This window comes from Leiobunum rupestre, chromosome 5, assembly GCF_980474605.1.
Source record: "Leiobunum rupestre chromosome 5, qqLeiRupe1.1.hap1, whole genome shotgun sequence".
NCBI lineage: Eukaryota > Metazoa > Arthropoda > Arachnida > Opiliones > Sclerosomatidae > Leiobunum > Leiobunum rupestre.
In genome coordinates this window covers 12,366,248-12,388,549 of record NC_143388.1, presented here as the reverse complement: position 1 = coordinate 12,388,549, position 22,302 = coordinate 12,366,248, and the positions used below count along the sequence as shown (strand labels likewise).

General features: G+C 33.7%; 2 protein-coding genes across 2 annotated transcripts in view; one reads left to right on the top strand and one right to left on the bottom strand.

Moving 5' to 3' along the window:
* Positions 1-22,302, top strand: part of Dbp73D (putative ATP-dependent RNA helicase Dbp73D) — a 54,406-nt gene that overhangs the window by 9,678 nt on the left and 22,426 nt on the right. The gene's annotated exons all lie outside the window — the stretch shown is intronic.
* The window catches only part of Shrm (shroom), a 311,815-nt gene that overhangs the window by 270,097 nt on the left and 19,416 nt on the right, over positions 1-22,302 (bottom strand). The gene's annotated exons all lie outside the window — the stretch shown is intronic.

Here is a 22,302-nt window from a genome sequence, read left to right as displayed (position 1 = left end):
ACACAATTTTATGGTTGCAAATTACTTAGTATTCAGAGTTATACAAACTTTTGAAAAACAGAGCTTAAGAACGGTCGTCGCTTACACACTCAATCAAGAGCATTTTTTGTTACGGTATGTATTAGATATCTTTATTCAATAGGTACACGAGGGTAGTTGCGCATTTCAAGGGAAGATAGTGTAAAAATTTGTCACGACGTTTTTAAGCTATTACCAAGCTCACGAATTAAAATTTTTATCGTCTTTTTCGTGGCACGAGCGACAAGCTATCTAACCTTCCTCGTTCCTAACACCAAACGTCACGCCTATTCGGCCGTTGCAGTTCGGGACAGTAGCGTAAGTCAGTACCGCAATATATATCCATTTCACTGAATGAACACCGAAAAGACTGCATAGCGCAACTGACCAGAACTAAAAGAGCGTACCCGATTTACCTATCACGGCACTTTCATCTTAAAAGAAGCGTAATACAACGATGATTGGAATCGGAATTCAAACCACGAATCACGAGAGTCTAGCCCCCAAAATAGAAGCATTTTGGTTTCTCTAATCAAAAGATGAAAGAATTAACAAATAACTTTCTTACAAAAAAAAGCCAGTGTTCGGATTAGATTTTTTTTTCTCAAGTGGTTCGGTGCATTTTTAATTTATCATTACTATTCGTATGTTAATGAAATCGCTGTTAAAGAAAGCACTTCTGTATTAAAAATTGCCTGTTTTTATTTTGCTTTAACTATATACAGAGTTTCAAATACAGCGGACAGTTAAATCAAAGAAAACAGAGCTTATATGGGCATGAGTCGAACTGCCCGGTGACCGTGGGAAAAGACTTAAGAGTGAAAACGGTTTGGGTAGTACGCGTTTCTTGCTTCAAAATTGACAGTTCAAGGTTTTCGAAAGTGGTTTTTTTATTTTTAGGAAAATTTGAATTTGAAGAGAGGCGATGGTCTATTCATGAAAACTTCGCGTAAGGGACTAAATGGATGGCCATTGATTTATTGCACTTTTATAGACTGTACTGAAGCAACAAAAACTCCTACTGCCACGCCTATAGTGCTTTCGAAGTCTTGCGTCACAAAATTTGCATCTGTTTAGCGCCTTATTAAGGTCGACGAATTGACGTTCAATAACGCCAAAACCTATTTGCTGTTTCGGAGACATTAAGTCTAGATCCGCGTATTTATAAATCTTTTACTGATAATGAATATTCAAATATTATTATTATAATCAATATTATTCATTGCTATTTTTGACGGAAGCTAATCACAAATTTTAAATTACATTTAAAATAGAATGTTTGATATTTTTATTATTTCTCCATTAATAATTCAATACTGTAGTTGAAAGAATGGGTTTGGGTTTTTGAAAAAACATTGTATAACGGATATTTCTGTGAACAAGCGCGCTACGTTGATTTAAAACCTTGTGTATTTTCAAACCATTAAAAACCTTTTAATCTAGCAGTTTGTAGTCAAAAATTGTGTTCCCCCTGCAGATTTAAACTTTTAAATAATCAGCTAGGCTAATACCCAAGGCACCACCTTAGGCCTAAGTCATCATGCGACTTTTGAAGCCCTTAATTCAGGTGGCCGGGTTACAATGCGTAGGAGGGTGGTGGCAAGCCCTGCATACTATTTTTTATTAAAGTGGCTATAGCAGATCAAACCTTTAGGCATGAAAATATATCTTCAAAAGACCAATAACCTGAATTTGACCAATATAATTGTAAAGTGAGAGTACCCGAGATGTTTATTGCCGATTTTGTTCAAAGTCGGGCGTAATGTTGTAGACCTATATGAGACATGAAATTTCCCAAAAGGAGACGTTGCACTACCCATTCGGTTTGTCATGGCAACCGAAAATGTTTTTGGCCACTTAAAACAAAAAAATCTCAATTTAAAAAAGCATGGGATTTTCTGGGTTTCACCTACGACAATTTAAAAAAAAATCACAAAATGGGTAATTTGGACAACATTTAGGCAAATTTCATCACGTTTCGGTAAATTGGAACATTTTTGGGGTAAAATTGTAACGATTTTTAGTAAAATAAGAAAAAAAAAGTTTGTTTTAAGTGGTCAAAACATTTTCGGTTGCCATGACAAACCGAATGGGTAGTGCAACGTCTCCTGTTGGGAAATTTCATATCTCATATAGGTCTACATTACGCCCGACTTTGAACAAAATCGGCAATAAACACCTAGGGTATTCTCCTTGTTAGTGGTAGTGAAGGAAAAATATAGAAAGTAAAATTTATGAGAAAACTGAGATATGAAAGCAGATACTATTTAAGTTTTGTAGAAACGGAAAAAAATTACATACTAAATATTTATATTTTCTAATATCAGATGGCGCTTTAGTCAATACGATTGATCTCGCCATATTACTGAAGCACACGACCGTTTGACATTTAAGAAAGTAAACTCGTTAACAAATAAAAGCTAAAACCGATACGATGATTAAATTTTCTTGTTAACTTTCAAATTGTATTAAAAGCAATATCTTGATTTAACGACAAATAGTCAAAGCCATTAAATTCAACTTAAATAAAATAAATTTACCGTACCAATAAATAAGACAAAAAAAATTAGTCTATGAAGGCCGCAGCGTAACACATTTCGCTGCGAAATGCAGGCACGCATCGAAGAATTTCCTTATTTTCTACAGATTAAAATCACTGGAAACGTCAACCAAAAATAAAGATCCGCTATACATACATTATTCGGTTTATTTTCATACATTTTTTTCCCGCTAGAAACGCATTTGAGTTAAACTGCCATAAAATATCACGAAAAATATTTTCGGATGAATCTGATCATAAATTTCTAACTCTCACGATTTAACTTCGCGGAAGTTTCGACTCTATCTTTTGATATAATATTGTTCGCTCTACGATATTTTCTTATCAGAGTCGAGCGTTAAATCTACACAATATTTCTAGCGTTAAATCAGCTAGAAAGTTGTATATCGCGCGGGGCGTTTTTCGGGCGAAGATTACGATTTGTGTCGGACGTTATAAAAAGGGAAGAATGGGTCCTAGATAGTGAAAATGTGTCCGTTATAAGTTCAAAAATCATGACGTGGAGGTGGAGCAAATGACCCTGATCTCTCTCTGAGCAACATTTGATCATCTTCTCTGCTCGGGTTTTGTTTTGGAGGTCTAGCCAGTTTTTTGAACCTAGGGTCTTGAACTCCGTTTTCTCTATTTTTGTTCTATGAAATTTGAATAAAGCTTTCATAAAACGTTTATGCTGACATCATTTAGAAAGATATATTTTTAGTGGTTGTCTTAAACGCCAATAATATCATTATAGTTAGTTCTATAATTACTTGTTTTAAATAATTTTTTCAATAAACACCTAAATATTATTACATGTTTTACCAAACACCCATATATCATTACTTGTTTTACCAAACACCTATATATCATTACTTGTTTTAAGAAACACCTATATATCATAACTTGTTTTACCAAACACCTATATATCATTACTTGTTTTACCAAACACCTATATATCATTACTTGTTTTACCAAACACCTATATATCATTACTTGTTTTACCAAACACCTATATATCATTACTTGTTTTACCAAACACCTATATATCATTACTTGTTTTACCAAACACCTATATATCATTACTTGTTTTACCAAACACCTATATATCATTACTTGTTTTACCAAACACCTATATATCATTACTTGTTTTACCAAACACCTATATATCATTACTAGTTTTACAAAACACTTATATATCATTACTAGTTTTACAAAACACCTATATATTATTATTTGTTTAACAAAACACCTATATATCATTTGTTCAAAGATATAATATATATTGGGAATATCCCAAACAGACCAGAGTATTAAAAAGTGGCAAGTTGTAGTCATAGCAATGCTAGTTTCATGGCATATCAAAGAATAGCTACTTCTTTGCAGCTAATGGTTTTTTCTAAATGTTGCAAGTTAGCTTTCAATGTAATATATATTCATTAGCATCTCCCGGACAAAGTAATTTTTTTTAATTTGAAAGCTTCTCGGGTCTAATAGCATGGCAAAGTATAGCTTAGCATTATAAGCCCTCGTTTCCAAATAGCATTTCAAAGTTCTCATTTAAGGCTTTCAAGTTTCTACCAGAACAACTTTAGAATTTCTAACCTAATCGTTTTAATAGCACAACACATTTTAGCATTTCTAACCTACTCGTTTTAAAAGCACAACACAAACATAATAGCGTAGTTAGCAATTTAGTTCTTATTATATTTTTAAAGAGCCAGGTATAGTTTAGCATTTTAGTTCTTTGTTCCTTGCTCTTTAAACAAAGAACTTAAATGCTAAACTATTCCTTGCTCTTTAAACAAAGAACTAAAATGCCAAACTATTCCTTGCTCTTTAAACAAAGAACTAAAATGCCAAACTATTCCTTGCTCTTAACAAAGAACTAAAATGCTAAACTATTCCTTGCTCTTTAAACCAAGAACTAAAATGCTAAACTATTCCTTGCTCTTTAAACCAAGAACTAAAATGCTAAACTATTCCTTATTCTTTAAACAGAGAACTAAAATGCTAAAGAGCAAGGAATAGTTTAGCATTTTAGTTCTTTGTTTAAAGAGCAAGGAATAGTTTAGCATTTTAGTTCTTTGTTTAAAGAGCCAGGAATAGTTTAGCATTTTAGTTCTTTGTTTAAAGAGCAAGGAATAGTTTAGCATTCCGTATCTTCTCTAATTCTACCAGCAAAACTCAGCGTAGCAGTTTGGTCGTAGCAATAGCATAGAATTACCATAAAATGGAAACAATTTTACTTTAGAAAAGCATTTAAACCTTGATAAAGAGACATTCTATATTTTAGAGGAAGCTCCCTTGTTATATTACGTGATCAAAAATGTTATTTCTAATTTTGGAAACAAGATAAATTTTGCGAAGATGAATAAAAACTATTCAAAGCTTTCTGGCTCAGCAAGTCTTACTTTTGCAGATCAAGTTGTGGGATGCACGCCGCCGGTGAGTCACGCATGATAGAGCTGCTTTAATTTATTAACCCAGATGAAACGTCATTTATAAATCTATATCATTTGGCAAAAATAAAAAGCCATTTACAGGTACAGACCTATATTGGAATTCGCCGGTTTACGCAGTGTGGATTCCTAAATTGGATTACAGGTGCGCCGGAAAATCCAATTAACTTTGATAATTTTTCGATTTTTTTTATTTATAATTTAAATTTACCGATATCAGTTTGGGTTTTTGGGAAATATTTCAAGTGTAAGCGAGCGTTGAAATTATTTTTATAGCTCTTAACTTTCCAACTTGTAATTACTTTTTAAGCTTTTAGTAAACCGAGGGTCTTATTTTAGTGGCTATCAGAGGCCCCAGATAAGGATCTAAACGAGTTCATTGACCATGTACTTGTATAACAAATTGAAGAACTAAATTAGTGAAATGATAAGAGCATATAGGTTTCTAAGTACGTTGAACGTAAGGCCATACTCTTTTACTTTTCAGAATGATCATCATCGTGTAAAGCCATCTGTAGATACCTTTCATTCTTGAATGATCCAGGTTCGAAACCATTCCAAAACGTATTATAGTTACTACAATATGTATACACAACTGTATTTCTCTACATAAAATATTTCGAATATTAACAGTTTGTAATTACCTTTACACCCATTGAAAGTTTTATTTTAGGGCTGTTGAAAATATTTGATGTATTTTAAATTAAATGCAGTAAATTTTATAAAAAACATTCATTAAATGTGTACAAAATAATCCAGGATTTGAGCCTGGGTAATTCAGTATCAAAAACCCCTTACTTCTGCAAAGTCCAGATAGATGTTTATTAGCGAGTGTAGTAATTCTGTTGAATATAAGAGCATGACAGTACGAACCAACGTTACCGTTTACGGTTCTTATGGAAAAAGGTTCTTGCTAAAATTAAATCTTCTTAATTTTTCTATTTCCATTTTCAAACATTTTTAGAACATAAATTTAGATATTTCGTAAAAAGCTTTTTAGCAGCAGACAGATAAAGGCCGTATAGAAACACTTATTACAGAGGGCAGCTCACTCCATCGATTATTAGGACACCTTCAAATGATTAAATCATGATTAGATTCGATTAAAATTAAATCTGTAGCTTTGGCTGTTCAAAAATTAAAAATGGTTAAATTATGATTAAATTTTTAATCATGATCATTAGGAAACCCTGTAACAAAGTGATCTGCCACTAGACCGTACCCAATGCACAATTTCCCTACGTTAGCTAACTAAATAATCATAAAATAATACACGTTGTCAAATTTAATACACGTTTTATTGTACTTGTTTAATCTGAACAATCTGTAGATTTTGTAGTTTGATGGACATCCTTCGGTAAAAATATGGAGGACGGTTAAGTGACCACATCGCAACCCGAAAACCAAATTCTCTGACACAAACGCTACTTGATTTTTAATTAAAGTTTACATAAAACTGCGCGCATAAAAATATACCGAAGAGACAATTTATGGGTTCAGGTATTAGCAGACGTACCACGTTGTCGCGTTCGGAAAAATTAATTTTCCTCTCAAGTCGCCTCAATAAAAAAGCTCCTATACCAGATTCAAAGATAACAAATTTTCAGTTAATCTACGGCAATACATTATTCAGGAGGTATCAATAGACAATACAGCCTTTGGGCTATTTTACAGTTCGCTCACGCGATTCGGCGCAATTTTCGAGCCACCTTATATAGAAAGTAAAACGCGTTATTACAACCGAAAATCGATACTTCCCAGCGCGGTGGCAAGATAGACTGGCGAAACCCTACGAACATAACTTAAACAACATAAATTTTAACTCTGGTAGAGGAAAGTGGTCTAAACCACACACGGCAGCTCGCGCGAAGCTATGGTTAAGAATTTCACGATATGGAGAAAGAAGAACTGAGACAGTAGATCATTGTGAATTTATTAAGCGTGTCCTACGGGGTCTCTTCGACGTCTAAGACACGAAACCATTTGGGAACCCCTGGAGGTCCGCTCGAAGCCAGGGGTGTTGGAAACTCATCTCCGACCACCCAATTTGGTCGGTGGCTCGATTGGCTGAGGCGGGCTCGAGCGTCCAAGGGGACTGCGAGAAGATTAGGAGATGCAACACGAAAGAAACTAAAAGTTTGGCCGCAGATAGCGGGGCTAGATTCACTAACAGCGAATAGCAATTTCTTCTTCGATTCATTCTCCGCTGGGCCTAATCTGCCCAGATAATTTTTACGACGCGTTTATATCGTGTTACGTGTCAATGAACTTACTACACACCGAACGACGGTCATTTTGTCTCGAATGTCTAAATTTGACATCGCATGCCGGACCCCCAGATATCAACGTAGAGTCACGTTCGACATGCCTGTAACACGGTTGTTTTTTCTTCACGAAATAGGAGTCTGATGTGGTGTCTTTATTTAGTGGGGGATTTTAACAGATATCAACTGTTTAGAATTGTTTCGCAATGTCTATAGGGACAGAAATCCTGAGCAATAAATTTCAAACTATGTAAACTACTCAATTTAAAAGTGATAAACGGACAATGATTTAAAAACTATATTGGGGTGTAGAGGGCCCTTCAATAACCAAAGATACAACAATTAAAATTAAATATATTTGCAGCCCACCAACCAAACAAAATAGATCAGCTAGTATTTAGGTTTTTTAAATAAATAAAACTGAGTGCTAGGCCTCCTTATAGTCATTATTTCAATTCATTTAATTTATTAAATGATTTTTTAATAACAACAGCGCTAATACAATACCTTTAAAAACATTTATTTTTTTATATTTACACTTATGGTTCGTTAAATTTCACTACACTTAGTTACATATTAACGTAGTTTTAAAAAATATTAATGAAAATAGAGCCAATAATTCGACTCAGATTTTTTAAATAATTTTACACTTTAAATATTTCATAATTTTTTACATTTCGTTTACGAATGATCATCAATAAAGATGATTTTTTTAAATAGTTGGGGGCTAAAATAAGGATTTTTTAGAACTGCCGAGCGAGCCGCTTAATACAAACTAAACCCCCAAAACACAATTTCAATGAGCTATAACAGCCCTTTTTATCTCAGAATTTATAGCAGACGAATATTTTTACAAAACTCAGAGTTAAAAAAGGGCTGTAAATAAGTAACTTAGCAAAATTAGCTGAGTTTGTCGATATGTACCGGGTATTTTAAGTTTTTCATACTTTTTTGCGATATATTCACGATAAATAGCACTGCCCAAATGCGATTATAGCACTGCCCACTCTTTTAGGCCCTGTTAGGGCGTATATTCTTTAGTCAGATACGGGCTGTACCGAGCAATAATATGAAAAGGATAACCAACATATAGTTATCAAAAATTCGATTAAAAACTAATCTTTAAAGTTATTATCGGCATCATCGGAGAAACCCTTCGATCGGACATGTAAAAATCGGAGATAAAAGCGATTCTTTCTAATCTCATCCATCGAAAGGGCTCTGCTCGCGTAAAAATCTTCCTAAGACGTCTATTTTACGCCACATTAAAACGATGAAAAACTTTCACTTGCGAGATAATAGGATGCTTAAAGCTAAGCCAGCCCTTACGCAACTTCTTAACGCGTTCCCTTTTCCCTCGAAATACCCACTAGAAATATTACGTTAAGAAGTTGCGAGGCAAAGATTCTACACGGATAGTAATTTACTTGAAAGCGTTTATAAAGAAGAGGCTAATGAGAAGCCAGCGACGTAGATTTACGCTCGCCATTGCCTTTCCTTACAATGTCAAGTCAACTTGATTCCGTAGCCAGAGTTAAGGTCAATCGAGGGAGGATCGCAATATGAAGTTGGAGTAGAGGGTGAACGCCTATCTTTCATGAGGAGGCAGCTAAGAATTCTAACACGATAGGGGCTAGCGAGGAGCCGGCCGCGCGTTGTACCGTCGCAGCCGGAAAACTGGTTTGACCATAAACACTATTATAAAACGAACAGAGAGAAAGCAATATATTTTTTCGCTTTCGGTATAGTAACAGGGGGTTGAACATAAAGAACTTAAATATCCTAATTTACTATTATACTAATTACTTGATATTTCTGTAAGAAAATGGTAAAGTACATTATTTTTTCTTGTCACCAATATGAATTTTGAAGGGTAGGACACTTGCATTTTTAGTAAAACGGGATTTTTTTAGAATTATGACTTGTTGTATAAAGTTTATCGGATATTGATTTGTAATGAGAATTAGTTAAAAAAAAAACACGACCATTATTGCGTAAGTAAAATCCAATTTACTTACGCAATAATGGTCGTGTTTTTTTAACTAATTATCCCTACATATACGCGGTGCTTAATAGATTGATTTTGTCATATAAAGTTTATGGGAGATAAACGGTCTATTGGGATTTTTGTTGAAATTTCAGATTTTCGTTAAAAGAATTTTCTCCGAAAATAAATGAAGGTTTGGAATTTTTATACAGATTATCATTACAAAATCTATGGATATGACGGATTTGGTTTTTGTGGCGGATAAAATGAAGGGTTTAGGATTTTGTTTAAGGATTATCCATTAAAAATATATGAGAGTTAAATTTTATAATATCCTGGATTTGGTTTTACGGATTTTCCAAATGAAGTCTATGGGTGATAAATGAAGGATTTTGGAATTTGTTTAAGGATTATTCATGTAAAGTCGACGTGTGATCAAATGTAAAATTTGGTATTTTAATTCAGGATTACCCATATAAAGTCTATGGGAGATAAAACATAGGATTTTGGATTTTGATAAATGATTTTCATATGAAGTCTATGGGAGATATAACATAGGATTTTGAATTTTGATAAAGGATTTTTATATGAAGACTTTGGGTGATAAATGAAGGATTTTGGAATTTGTTTAAAGATTATTCATTAAAAATATATGATAGTTAAATTTTATAATATCTTAGATTTGGTTATACGGATTTTCCAAATAAAGTCTATAGATGATAAATGAAGGATTTTGGAATTTGTTTAAAGATTATTCATGTGAAGTCTATGTGTGATCAAATGTAGAAAATGGTATTTTAATTAAGGATTACCCATATAAAATCTATGGGAGATAAAACATAGGATTTTGGATTTTGATAAAGGATTTTGAAATAAAGCCTGAAGGAGATAAATTTTACAATTTTTGGGTTTTTATTGTCAAAAATCCTAGACTTTTTTTAAGGATTTTCCGTATCAAGATTAAGGAGAGATTTGGGATTATTAGCTTTTTATTTTAATTTAGCAAGTGTCTGTCGCTCAAATAAAGTTGCAGATTCTTTAACAATTAAAAAGTTGATTAAAATTTTACTTAACGTTTGGCTATAATAAAAAAGTATCCCAAATCTAAACTACAACAGACTTCTTAATTTCAAGGTGAAATTCAAGAGCGACATAATTTTCCAAAATATTACAGAACCCCAGATTGATACGCTAATTCATCACACCCAAAAAGGGAGATTTAAAATACGGGTGTGTGCTATTATTGGAAAACACGCTTCTGGGTGCGATAACCACGGTCCATACACCCCTTAATGGCACTCGTAATTTGTAACACCCCATAGCGTTTTCAGACAAAAAATATTTAATTACTGGAACTCGTTATTAAATTACTTTAATAAACTACCGAAACGAATACTCGGAAAAACTCGTACACTAAAACGAGACGGACAACGTAGAACTAAAAATATAACCACGTCTTCGTAGGTCATAGGCGCGCGGAAACCATTTAAATAGGAATCATGTACCGGTACTCCAGTACAAATACCTTCAGGTACCGGCTAAGTACTAGAAATAATGTAATGTTCTTCTGGAGATAAACCACGCCCATCTGCCTTCCCTCGTGTAAAATTTCCCCCATTCTCCTAGTAAAGGGGGAAGACACTCCTGTACCATTGCGAGTCCTCACTTCGCGTAGGCGGAAAATATCTTCCGGACATCATGAAAATCGAGACCATAGTTGTGACTACCTATTCTCTGCTAACCCGTTTACATCATTTGTACTGGCTAGGCACATACGAAACTTGGACGAATGTTCAAAACAGAAAAACCGGTAGGCAATTACCACACTTTTACTTTATAAAGTTACCTTTAGTGGTCTGACTTATTTATAATAATTGTCGCGCCGACAGATCTAAATTACTCGTGTAACCGCGTAACCTATAATGTTCCGAGCGAACATTTTCAATTAATTTAACGTATGATTATAAAGCGTATTCAACCTTGGAAGGCGCAATTTATACCTGGGGGTTATTAACACTGGATATGGAGATAATAAAAATCATTATTAAATTACGAAAGGTATCGCGTTGGGAGGAGGACATTAACGAAGACGGAAATATTCAAATCGACCAAAAAAAGTCAACCGCTTTTTATGGAATTATAATTCTTAAGAAATTCCGATATTTTGGAACGGTCCAACTACGACTAAACAATGGAATTTAAAGCGAGTGTCGGCTGGACGTGAAGTATCTCTTTTTTCAACAGATGTCGCTAGCGTCGAATTCGAAACTAGACGCTTAAGCTACATTTTGACCGAATAGGCGGGACATAAAAGTACCCCTCGCGTTGATTGGCTCGTTTGAAAATTTGTCAATAACTTCAATTATAGTTATTTTAAACAATTTATTTTACGTGGGATATATAATTTAAGTTAAAGTCCACTAAATGAAGTATAAGTAGTCTAATTTTAATACTCTAAAATGGTTCTCTGAAGACGTTATTGTTTCGCTATTTTGAATTTTAGCTTCCTTTGCCATTAATAGATGGCACCAGTAAAGTGGTTTTTTCGAAGAATCGGATAGACTCATTGCTATCTCTAATACCAAAGGCCTTATCATAATAAAGGTGGCAATGACAGTTGCTTTAAAGTCAGTTTTAAATTCCATTAAATAAACTAAATTTTGGGTAAATATTTTGGCAGATTTAATTTAATTCAAAGTATTGTGAAATGTATAGAAGTAAAAAAATAATAAGATAGATATTTTGAGCATTAGCATTGAAGCAATTTTGGAAATATTTTGGGGTACTACGAAACCGAGTTGCTTACTTATTTGGCACACTCAAATCTTAAATTTTTTTATAGGCAAAATAGGTTTACATTTCTAAAAATATAAGACTTTAAGGGACTATTTTTTCAAAATTATAGGATTTTATAAAACTATATATGCTATTTAATTTACTAACTTATGTATTTAAAAACAAAATCTATATTTAGTGAAATAAATCTTTGATTTTCACTTAAAGAATAGAAACTATTTAACCATTCTATCACAAAAATATACTAGTAGCTAACCATGTTAACAATAACAAAAGTATAGACTAGAATGACTTATTTATATAGAAATGTATCCTATAGCTAAATTCCGCCAATGTTTTTGATGAAATTAGCCCAAAGGCGGGTTTTGTATTTTTCTAATCGACCGACGCAATATTCACAATTGAGCGCCCGCAAAAAAAGTTTTTCTTTCTACTCCTTTTGGTAGTGGGCAAATGAGTTGACCACTTTAAAAATTGCCTGGTTAGGTTAGGTTAGGTTAGGTAACACTGCATGCTGTTCTGACAGATTCTGAAACGGATAAAACCGAATCCTAAACCCGGAGAAGTGCGGGTTTTTCGGTCGAATGGGACAATCCCATTAGACCGAATCCTAAATCCGCCAAAGTGCGGCTTTTTCGGTCGAATGGGATTCGGCGCAATGGAACAGATTCTTTATAACACACCTTTATTAATTTAAATTGACATAAATTGTGGAAGTAGATATATTTGAATAAGAAAGTTACTTTCTTCACCGGTTGACATGCGCACATTTTTGCCAAGTTTGTGCTTATGTACCAAATCTTTATTTTTTTGGGGACTCCATTTCGCCTTAAAATACTTAATACTTTAATTCTCATCAAACAATTATTGAAAAACTGATTTACGAGAAAAGTATTATTTTAAAAACGGATCACTTAAGCGATGCCATTAAATAGTCAAATAAAATCATGACACTGTGAAATGTTTCGTAGCCCACGCCTTAAAACATAAAATTCGCATTCCTAACATCGCAATCTACATCGTGTTTTCCCTAATTTGAATTTTAATGGTAGACGTTAGTTACGTGGAATATCCTCAATTATTAGCTTCATTAATTCGTTGCTTCGTTATAATCAAATTTGGCTTTCTCCTAATTGGCCAGATTTAGAACTCGCCTAAAACATTTTTGCGGTTCACTCAGAGATAAACACTAATAATAGTGAGAGTGAATTAAAACATTTAATGGTTATTATAGCAACCATACTTTAATTTATTCTTAATTAAAGCTTTAAATGAGTGTCAAAGGTACCGGGGCCAATTAGCAATATTTCAAGGACACGTACTGTTCGCTCACACGGTAACAATGCGTTTGCTGAAAGCCACCTCTACTTGAAACCGCCTTAGTCGTGAATTGAAACGCCCATGTGCCAGCCTCACTTGACAATTGGCGAGTTCAGTCTTTGCCTTAATCTGCAGGTAGTATATTAACTGTCATCTAATACTGACTAAGGAACGGGTCAGTGTCGCTTTAGCTTGACTCTAAAAGGTACCATTCAGAGATTATTTCTTTTTGAAAGATGCTCGATACGACACGCCGGGTTAACTTGCCAAATGTAATCGAAGACGAATTTTAACGCGAAAGGCCGATTGTTTATGTTCAGGGTAAGTTGTCGCCATTTTCTCCCATAATATAAACGAGGTGAAAGTGTTAATTTCTCAGGTTATTAAAGAACAATAGAGAGTTCGAAGAGTTTGAAGATTTCATTGACCCAATAAAGAAAAGTAATTTTTAAGAAATTACCCCAAATGAACTGATTAACACTATCTTTTTTAGGAAAACTACGTATTTAATAGGTCTGGAAAGTGACCGTTATTATATTTAAGCTAAAAGGCCTTCAAATTCAAAACAATAAAAGGCGTTTTAATTTAATTTTAATTGCTTAAACCTTCAAGTAAGATAATTAAATATAAACTGGTCCTAAATGACCATTCAATACAAATAATTATTGCAAAATATTAATTGTGTAGTGACTGTAATTAAAACAAAAGCAATATTTTTATTAATTGCTCTAGTATTTTAAAAATATACTGATATTGTGAATATTTTTAAGTACAGTGGAAACTATTTAAATTAGATTTTACATTTTTGGGGCGTTGGCTACTTATTCTACTACATTTTTATAAATTTTATGGTTTTCTAGGATTTCCAAGTTACAAAAAGGTAGTCCTGCAACATCAAAAAACTTTCTTTCAATGTAATTCTAATAACTTAATTAAACAAATTTATCTTAACCGAAGTAAATAATCATTAAAAACTTATAAATAACCATTATGATTTACATAAAAATTCCATAAATGGATTTCATTAAAAAAATACTTAAATTTTTTCAATAAGAATTAGTTTAAATGGTTTCATTAAAGAAATTCTTAAATGTTTCAAAAGAATTAGTTTAAATTGTTTCATTAAAGAAATTCTTAAATTTGTCTTTTAATCTTTTCAATAATAATTTATCCTAGTGCTCTTTATTCTACCTTCAAGGTTGTAGAAATCGTTTTATTAAAGACATAAAAGTAAAATGATGTTTAATAACGGGAATTAAGCGATTGGATATTGTTAAGAATTTAAATGTTTTCATTAAAAAACTTTTCATTAAAAAATTCAAACAATTTTATTCCATTAGTTTTCTATACTTAATTTTTTATTCAATTACCTTTGAGATTACGTTCAAGGTTGTATAAATCGTTTTATTAAAGACAGTAAATTAAAATGACTTTTTAATCCAATTTTTATTAAAATTATTTCTAATTAAATAAATACGAAGTCATCAGAAAATGTTAATTTAAATATTTTCTATCTTACAGTAAAATTACACAATCAAATTTTATTTACTTTTTAAAAATAATAAACCAATTATTAATATTAACCTATAAAATAGCGTCACATTATGATAATTCTTAACATAAACAAAACCAGTAAACCACGTGCCCATGTGTTGTCAAACCAAGGCTTAACTCGCGTCAAAACCTTAAACTAAATTCTAATCAAGCGAAGATAAAATATAAAACCACATACTTTTTCCTTTTACTCGGAAGTAACTTATTGAAGGCGTTCAACATGTTCGAAAGGCGAACACTATATCAAAATCCAAAGAAAACCGAATCGAGTCGAGACATCTTGAAACAGCCGCGTTGTCAAGGTAACCACGACGAAGACACTACGCGGTAATAACACTGCGAGAGGAGAGTCGTGGGTGGGGAAAAAACACAGAGATGAAGCAAACGCCACAGAGTCGCACCTGGAGACGTCTATTCGAGACAAAATGCAAAACCGCACTGCTGCCCAATAACACACAACTACTCGTGGTCGGTCAGAAACTGGAGCTTTTTCCAAATCATAATATTTGCACCCACGTATCAAGAGAATATATTATGTAAAAGAAAAACAAGCGAAATTCTTTGTGTAGGCAACTTCGAAAGCGGGTTTCGCTTAACGATTTTTCTATAAAAGATATCCGCGCATGGGACACGCGAAAGGAAAAAAGAAATTAAAGCCAGCCGCCTGGCGTTTAATTTCGGAACTAAATAACTACCGGATACCAGCCGACCCGATTGAAGTCGAGGCTAAAAACCGAATAGATGATGATTATAATATGGAAAACCGCCGAGGAAGTTTAAACTTATACGCGAATTAAATATTCCCTTTTTTTCTCTTCGTTTCGAAAATATTAACGAGTGGGTTTATGATTGGTCCGGCTCCTCGTTACGTCACGATTATCCGAAATCATTCGAGCGCGAAAACGCAATAATAGAACGCATGGTTGAATATGGTCAACTACCCCTTTTATAGATATATATATATATATATATAAATAAAAGATTCTTTTATATAAAGAAATTCTAAACCACTCTGAGGTTTTCTTCAATTTAAGATGTCTCTTTGACCTTGTCGGTTGTAAATTCGACTCGAAATTAGAGAGTTCGCCACCATTCGCAATCCCAACATATTGAGAAAGAATTATGACGCGAGGTATTAGCATTTCTATTGAATGTTTCCACGGTACAGGATGAGATCTTACAGCCTCGCTCTTTACGTGATAAAATGGTACGGTGCTGACAAGGTCGAGAACGAGCTACACTGTTGTTGATGTGGCGGACTTTGGAGAGCACTGATAAATTTTAAGTTGAAAATCAAAATATTTATAATTATTTTTCTTCACTTTAATTTGATTAATTACTAGAAAACATAGTGTGGGTTAGGTTTGGTTTGGTTAGTGGTTAGGTTAGGCTTGGTTGGGTTAAATGTGAACACATGATAGATTATAGATTATTTTAAATGTGAACACATGTTAGCTTAAGTTAAATGTGAATACATGTTATGTTATGTTAAGTTATGTTATGTTACTTTAATTTTATTATTTACTAGGAAACTAGTAAGTTATAATTGGTATAAGTGTACTATGTATCCACATAGTGTGGGTTAGGTTAGTGGTTAGGTTAATTTAGGCTGGGTTAGTGGTTAGGTTAGGCTTGATTGGGTTACATGTGAACGCATGTTAGGTTAAGTTAAATGTGAACGCATATTAGGTTAAGTTAAATACGAACACTTGTTATACCAACACCTGATAATTACATATTCAAAAGAGTTGAATAACAAGACTTCCATTTTATTTAATTCTAGATCGATAAATAATCTGCAAGTATCAATTAAAGCAACATGAAATGCAACCGCTTCTCAGGAATATTCAGACACAATTCTGAATATTTTAACGTTCTTTTTTGATAATTTTTAGTTTCTCCAATTAAACACGTTGGGGCCCCCGGTATGCTCCTCCGCTTTAATAAAATCAAATAATACCGCAATCTCATTGGTTCTTAAAAATTACGTTTTTCGACGCGATTAACACTGGTGCGAGGACGCCAAAAATTAAACTGCCTCCTTCCCCTATCCCCCCCCCTTAGCGTGACGGGGTTAGGGCCTCAACATGTCCGTCGATAGTCACGACATATTCAATCTCCCTGAGTATAAATAAATACATTCTTGGTTCCACTTTAAACATATTTTATTTGAAAACAAAAGTAGCAAAACAGGCTCGAAAATAATTTGAAAGTGCCGGTTAAAATAATTATGCCAAAGCTAAAAGTAAAGGTAATCGACTTAAATTTATGGGTTTCTGGCTGTAGCAATTTCAAAACTAAAGGCAAGCTGAAATATAAATATTGAAATTACACAAATCGGAACTTACAGAAACCTATCCCGAACAAACCAAGACGAATCATCAAATCTTTCGGTGACTACGTAAGTGACCACTAATATTTTAAACCTTCGACCAACTGAAGTAAAAATTAGCTATGAACAAAACTTAAAAAAACTTAAAAAATGTACAAGAATATTAACTGAACCTCGGAACCGTCTTGTGATAAAAATAAAGCTTAGTTTGATGGGAAAAAGATCAAATTTCACGAAACTTCTCGGTTGATATCGGAAGAAATCATCGAAAGAACAGATTACGAAAGATTCCACGAAGAGGCTATTTAGCGAAAATGGCGAGAGGCCTTCAAAAATTCTAACGATATTTCGAAAGGAACAATAGATTCGTTTTATCGGCTGCAGTCGAGAACATTTCTAAATATGGGTCATTCGGGGTGTTAGAGGCACCTCCAGAAGGTAATCACTCATAATATTGTCATTTGATCTCGAAAAAAGAGGGGATTACGGTAAACGCCACAAAGGAGTTCGATAGAGGTCAGCTAGAGGTCATGAAGCGCGAATTCTTCAGGATTATCACGAGGATCAATAATTATGACTCAATTACATTCTCAAATTCGGCGAATTCTTTTGAAGAAGAACGAACCAAAAAATGTAGGAAGAGATTTGTACCATATATGATAACGCACTTTCTGTCATTTATTTTGTATTTGGGTTATGCTTGTTATTCGCTATTGTTCAAAATAGTGACCTGAGGAATTTTACGAAAGGCGTCTAAAATAAATCTCATTATTTTCTCCATATTCAATTTAAAAAATGATAGTTGTTAATTGGTTTTCAGTTTAAGTTTTTCGTGCGAATCACGTACTCGAAATTTGTTTGGAAATATTCGATAGCGTCTTGCCTCGCAGACTATTTGCGGTAAATTAATTTTAAAACATTTTGCCGTACATTTTATTAAATTTAAAATCCTTTCAAATTTAATTTTCTGGAAAATTGCTTCTAAATTTATGAGACAATCGTTTAAAAAAAATAGGGTTAATTCAACAAAAGTCCCGAGAAAAATACGGTATTGTTAGAGACAGATGATTAGCATTCTATGTAACGTTCTTCAACAGAAAAATAAAACACAAGAGGGTAAAAAAGGTCAAACAAAAGGTCATAAAAAATGAAGCAAAATTTTACTTTCTCCTTAAATTTATTAGCCAAGCGGGAGTATAAATACCAGTTTTTTTTTCCGATAAAAAATTAACCCCCGTAGTCTCTCCTTTGGCCAAAGCAGAAATGAAGTGTTTTACTCGTTCCAAAAACTGAATATTTAAGCAGCGGAACTAATGGTAAAGAGATTTCGGCAAGACATCGAAGCAACATAAAAAGGAGAGATCGCTTATCTATAAGATGGCCAAAATGATGCATAAATTTCATCAAGGATGATCCATTTTTCACGTGCTTCAGTCTCAAACTAGGATAGGCCTTAGTGAAACCATTTTAGAACTAGTACCCAAAAAAACAATAGTTTAAAAAAGGGCCCACGACCTTGAAATTAAAATCGTTTACAGACTAGGATGTAACCTTGGAGATCGAAAACGGTTTGGAGATACTACACCCGGTTTGCTATAAGGACTGAATATGACAATCACTAGATTATATAGCTATTAGGTTATTCAATTTGTCAAAGCTAGAAGTAATAATTAAAAAAATAATTAACTGAAAGCACGACATATCACGGTTCGTACGAAATTTCCCGAATAAAATTTGAATTTTCCAGGTTTTCCCTGACCAATTTTGTACAATAAATTAAAGGTTTGAGGTAAAATCTTTCAAATATGTATTTAATTCTTTGGAGCCATTTTCTAATTCCTTATCATTGCCACGACCTTATGGAACCATTAAAAATTCCCTAACTTTTCCATGATTTTTTGGAACCATTTCCAAATTCCTTAATTTGTCCACGACCTTATGGAACAATTTTCAAATTCCCTAACTTTTCCATGATTTATTTGGAACCATTTCCAAATTCCCTAACTTTTCCATGATTTTTGGAACCTTTTCCAAATTCCCTAAATTTTCCATGATTTATTTGGAACCCTTTCCACTTTCCTTAACCTTTCCACGATTTTTGGAGACCATTTCCAAATTCCTTAACTTTTCCACGACTTTTTGGAACCATTTACAAATTCCCCTTCTTATCCACGACTTTTTGGAACCATTTTCGAACTCCCCGACTTTTCCAGGTTTTCACCACTGACAAATAATTAAAAGTATCGGTAAATCCACAATAAATAAGTTTACTAATCTTTGTAATTTTTCTTTTATCAATGCAAGGCTACCAGTCAATAGTCCCCCAAACCAAATAGCAATTGCAGGATAAAAATCTCAAAAATGTTGGAAATTTGTAAGACAAATTAGCATAAAAATGGGACGACGAAATAGTTCAGTTAAACCCTATGGATGACTTCGTAGGATCTTTGGTGGTAGGGCTAATGCCAGCATAGTCGAGTTACTGACAAGAAAGTTACTTTATAATATCTCGCCTATTGAGATATTTATAAAATTACCAATACGTTTTATAAAGTGTAAAATATATAAATAAAATATTGATTTATAGGGTATACATGTAAATACATTTACTGTTGAAATGTCTTTGTTTTAGAACTTCATCAGTTATATTTTAACCAAACACGCTCAAAATATACGAAATAGTAAACAATTTTTTTGTATTAAATAGAACTATTTCAGAATTATAGAAAAATATAGGAATTATTGAACCGCTGGTCACTCGAAGCTAGGAGCAAGTTAGGAACAAACACCGCACCCCACACAAGCAGAACGCAACCCGTCAAAAGTCGTGCATTTCCTTGCGTACATTTTTCATTGGTTAGACGCTTTAGCGCCTGCTGCCGTCGGAAGGGGAAAATTCAGAAATTGTCTTCCCCCTTTCCGTAAAACGTTCAGCGTAAAGGCTCGTCCAATGATATTTGTACACAACACTGCGTTAGCGTGTTTAAAGGCTAGCTGCGTTCTCCTTGTGTTTGTTGCTCCTAGCTCAAAGTGTAAAATCAGTGGCGGACTGGGTCTAATATTTTGGGCTGCCAGAAGACAAAGGGCCCCAGCTTTAACAACTATAACACTATCATGTTTGAGGAGCCCACTTCATGAACGGTCCGTGGGGCCCACCTGCCATCGGGCAGGTTCACTCTATGCCCAGTCCGCCACTGTGTAAAATTCAATATTAGCGCTTACGTATCACGATGTTAGCACAAAGAAGCACTATTTAGAAAATATGACGTATTATTCCACTAACTCTTCTGACATACTTATGGTTAATTAGGTTAATTATGTTAATTAGGGTGTAACTTGTACAGGGTTATAATTTATCAAAGCCTCAAAAATGATTTCAAAGAAGCATACGACCCTAAATCCGTATGCAGTACATCCTTGAAATATATTTTGAAGGCCAATTACGCTAAATGATTCTCTGTTTTAAGTTTCGTGAAAAAATATGATACACAAGAGGTATTTTGTAAGTCAAAAGGTTAACGCAATTGCAGTTCAAGCGTTGTAACTAACTAAAGCCACCTGGATAGAAATATACCAGTCTAGCCTTCAAAATCTGTCCGGGACCCCATCAGGGCGTTGCAATGCTGGTCAGAAATCAGAAAAAGTTTCGAATCGCGCAAACCCCCACTGCGCATGCGCTGTTAGACCGTGGAAACTCAGTTTAACATAAAGAACTTTCAACATTTATTATGTATAAAAAATGCCTATTATCTAACTCGTAGTCATGTCGGGGGGGGTCATCTAACTTCGAGCGGGGGCCGCACTTGACTAAATAAGGGCGAGGTGGTTTAAGCGGGTTTCTCAAGTTACGCCACGCTATGATTTTAGGCAGTGAGAAGGTAAAGTTTACCGATAGTCGAAACTATTTGACTGTGTCTGAGGTGTCAGGTTACTCGAGGCTTTCCTCATCACCTATCGGAGAAAAGTGGCAACTCCGGCCGCCCTAACACCCCCATCTATCGGATCTCCTTCGCTTAATAATAATGAAAAGGGACGTAAGCTTTGTGGCCTTTCGGAACACACGTGTTTTATTTTCTCCAAACAATTTTCTACCTTTCATGTTTACCGACAGCGAAAAAATAAACAATTTTTGATTTTTATGGGAAGGTTTCGCAAAGATTTCGCCCTATTACGGAAAATATACGAAGTCTAGCTTTTATTCGCTCTTTTTTCGTCGGCTCAACATCCTTCGATCGCCCTTGCTCTTCGCATTTCATATTTTCAAGGCCCCATAGATGGCGTCAGTGCGTCTACTTCGAAGTTAACCCAAACAAACCATCTTCAAATTTGGCGTACGGGACTTTGAATCTCAAAATGACTTCAGAAACCAAATGCAAAAATACCTTTTCTAACTCCAAATGCAAAAGTACTTTTTCTAACTCCAAATGCAAAAGTACTTTTTCTAACTCCAAATGCAAAAATACTTTTTCTAACTCCAAATGCAAAAATACTTTTTCTAACTCCAAATGCAAAAATACTTTTTCTAACTCCAAATGCAAAAATACTTTTTCTAACTCCAAATGCAAAAATACTTTTTCTAACTCCAAATGCAAAAATACTTTTTCTAACTCCAAATGCAAAAATACTTTTTCTAACTCCAAATGCAAAAATACTTTTTCTAACTCCAAATGCAAAAATACTTTTTCTAACTCCAAACGCAAAAATACTTTTTCTAACTCCAAACGCAAAAATACTTTTTCTAACTCCAAACGCAAAAATACTTTTTCTAACTCCCAATGCAAAAATACTTTTTCTAACTCCCAATGCAAAAATACTTTTTCTAACTCCCAATGCAAAAATACTTTTTCTAACTCCCAATGCAAAAATACTTTTTCTAACTCCCAATGCAAAAATACTTTTTCTAACTCCCAATGCAAAAATACTTTTTCTAACTCCAAATGCAAAAATACTTTTTCTAACTCAAAATGGTATTTTGCATTTTCAAAATGCATTTTGAACAACCCTGGAAAGACGACTGTATAAAATGGAAAGTG